Below are 3,315 nucleotides of genomic sequence, written 5' to 3'. Positions count from 1 at the left end.
GTTTCTGTTCCATCGAGTGTCTATAGTGAAGGAAGAGTGAGGGCACTGGGCAGATGATGAATATTAATTGAATGTGGCATTTAGCATGAAGTGAGGTTTTTTTCAGTCTCGGGTGGATTGACAGTGATGGGCATGCCTTGGATAAACCCAGTAGAGTAGAGGGTGATGTGATGCATATGGTCGTGATTGAATGGGAGCTTGACTGGGATCTTTCCCTATAGGGCCTCATGTAAACCGTGCATGTTGGCTTAGAAAGCATCTCAGAGACGGCATTTTTAAGGTCTGTTCGTTTTTAGTACAAATGCTCAAGAGCCTGATATCTGGAGTTGGTCGGTTTGTCAAGTATTAAATATATCCTGAGTGGAGGACAGTTAGTAAGTATGTACGGTAAAAGAACCATCAACTGAAACCATCCTAGGGTGGAAACAGATGCAATTTGTGGAAGTTACGTTAGTTCAGTCTGGCGTTTGCATGTGTGTCTAGGTAAGGAATGGTTTTATGTTTCCACATGTACATATGTTTGTGTGGTCAACATGTTTGAGTGCTATGTTGAGTTGTTTGGACATCAAGTTGTGGAGATGGAAAATGTAGTTTTGTGTTGGTAGGAGTGGGAGGATAGGTTGAGAGCTACACCAAGAACATTTGAGAAAGGCTGAAACAAAGAAGGGCCTCGTCTGCCTCATGGCCTAAACCACATTGGGCATTTCGGCTCCATAAAAATGTCATGAAGCAGTTTTTGCTGAAGACTTCCTTGTTTGGTGAAAGTGAGCTTCTATAGTAGGAAGGTGTGAGTGTACTGTTGAGTCACTGAGGTCAAGCATTTATTTGCATTGCTTTATTGATGTATTTCTCTGTGATGTTGAGGTTGGTTTGTAGGTATATTTCAATAAAGCTTTGAGAATTTTGTCTTTAATCAGGGTGCCTGACTTGAAGTCCAGGGAGTCACATAGAACACTGTGTTCATGAGTAGTACCCAATGTTCAAAGGAGCTCTAGTAGTGTAGTGGTTTCGAATCGGGCTGCTAACCACAAAGTCAGTAGTTCGAAACTATCAAGCTGTTCCATGGGAGAAAGATGAGATTTTCTGCTCCTGAAAGATTTACAACCTCAGAAACCCTGTACAGGGTCGCTATGAGCTGGTTCTAATCTCACGGCACATAACATCCACTACCACCCAATGTTCAAGACTCAGATGATTAGAAGACATGCATGGAGAGGTGGTACCTACACTGGGCAGAGAAGGGGGATGTTAAGGACAGGCTGTATTGGACCATATTTGCTGAGATTGTCATGTATGTTTATGAATAAGGTAACACTAGTCCAAGTCATGTTCCCCTCAGTGTGCAACTCACAGGATTATGATTGTGGGTCATGTATATTCAATGTGCATCGAAAGGAGTTATGTTTGGGTTGTGTCACCATCCAGAGTACTGTGGCAACACCTAAGCTGTCAGTATTTTCATGGAGCATCAGATCCGAAAAGAGGCTTATCAAATTAGCAACCTTGGTTTCTCAGAGCCCTCCATGGTGAAAGGGTCATAGCAAAAGATATGTTATCCATCAGACCACTAATTATGATTAGATGGGAACATGAGTGAAAAACTGAATTTTTAGGAAGAACAGGTAACATGACTGGTCATTCTTAGGAAGTCACGGCAACTAGTGAAGCCTTTGGGTCAGCCTTGACACACAAACAAAGATAAGGAGGCTATAAGAATGTGGTGGTTTGTAATTAAGCAAGACTGGACTTTAGATAGATCAGATCTAGAGAGTGTTAGGAGATCCATTTTGAGTATCTTGTTTTTTATTATAATGGGATGTCTTGGAGGCACAAAGAGTTAAGCACTCCACTGTTGGTCTGAACAACACTAGATATTTCTCATGTGAAAACCACAGCAATGTGTTTCTGTATGGATTGTTGTTGTTGTTAAGGACCTTGAAGTCGGTTCCGACTGATAGTGACCCTGCACAGGGTTTCCGAGGCTGTAAATCTTTGCGAGAACAGAAAGCCTCATCTTTCTCCCACAGACTGCAGGTAGTTTCGAACTGCTGACCTTGAGGTTGGCAGCCCCCTCGTAACCACTACACTACCAGAGCTCCTTGTAATCTGTATCGATTACAGCCAAGAAAATCATATCAGATAGTTCTATGTTCTCACAGGGGTCCCAGTATGAATCTGAACTGTCTGAACGGCACCATTCATAACAACATACTTTAAAGGATGAATTCTCTAACTTCAGATTTCATATGAATGCCTTTCTCTTGTGTCCAATCCTGTTTTTGTTGGGAAGTATAATGGGATTCTTGCAAAGAATCGATACTTTGTCTACAACACCAGAGAGTATCAGTATGGCATAATGTAGTGAGGCAAATTCTTTTCATTAGATGAGATGAGTGCTGTGAAGGAAAAGTAACCCTGATTAGGTAGACTTATGGTCTGTATGGAGACCTGGTACGGCTTTCAGGGTTAATGCACCAGACTGCAAAGCCATTTCAACTGCAAGTTTGGCAGTTCAAGCCCACCATCTGCTCCTAGGACATCCTATACAGGGTCACTAGGACTTAGAACCGACTCTTCAACACTTCACAACAACAATATGGTCTGTGGGAGAACATGTTTCCCAAGAAGAATATGGCTAGGTATGAGGGTAATTAACATGTCACATGGCATGAGGTCTTGAGTTTCATGAGACAACACCCAGAGAACTTGGCATCGTATGTGGTCTTAGTGCATAAAGTATTTCAGTGAGTATTTTTGTTAGCAGAAGGTAGGTCCACCTAGATTGGCTAGACTTCACTTGTGTTCTGAGATCCAACGTGCCTAATCAGCCTAGATGCAGGCAAGTAGAGCGATTGAAAATGGGGAGAGGAGGTGTACCATTTGTGGAATAGAGTGTCTACGAAATGTTGGAGTGTGAGTGACTCAGACAGATTTGACTTATGACAGGAGATCTCTCCACACTGGGGCTCATTCCAAAGGCGAAAGTGTCTGTATTTCATGGGCAGATGAGAAATGTCACTCAGTGGCCCTGCCTGAGAAGTAATGGACATGCAAGTTTCAATGAGGATATGCTAGAGGACATCATTTAGAGCCAAGGACACATGCTCAAATGCTACCAATGCTACCCAAATGAAGGTCCCATCTGTAATGAAGGAGGTGCTCAAGGCAAGATAGAAAGGCAAACTAGCAAAGGTGCCATCCTATACGATGGTGCATCTGCTTTCAGTGACGGGTGCTAATCAACTTCCAGTGAAAGCATACAGATCCAGAGGGGTCTCCAAGCAGTGAGAGGAAGAAGCAACGAGACACCTTCCT

The sequence above is a fragment of the Chrysochloris asiatica genome, unplaced genomic scaffold (assembly GCF_000296735.1).
Source record: "Chrysochloris asiatica unplaced genomic scaffold, ChrAsi1.0 scaffold00039, whole genome shotgun sequence".
Lineage (NCBI taxonomy): Eukaryota > Metazoa > Chordata > Mammalia > Afrosoricida > Chrysochloridae > Chrysochloris > Chrysochloris asiatica.
This window is presented reverse-complemented; position numbering follows the sequence as displayed.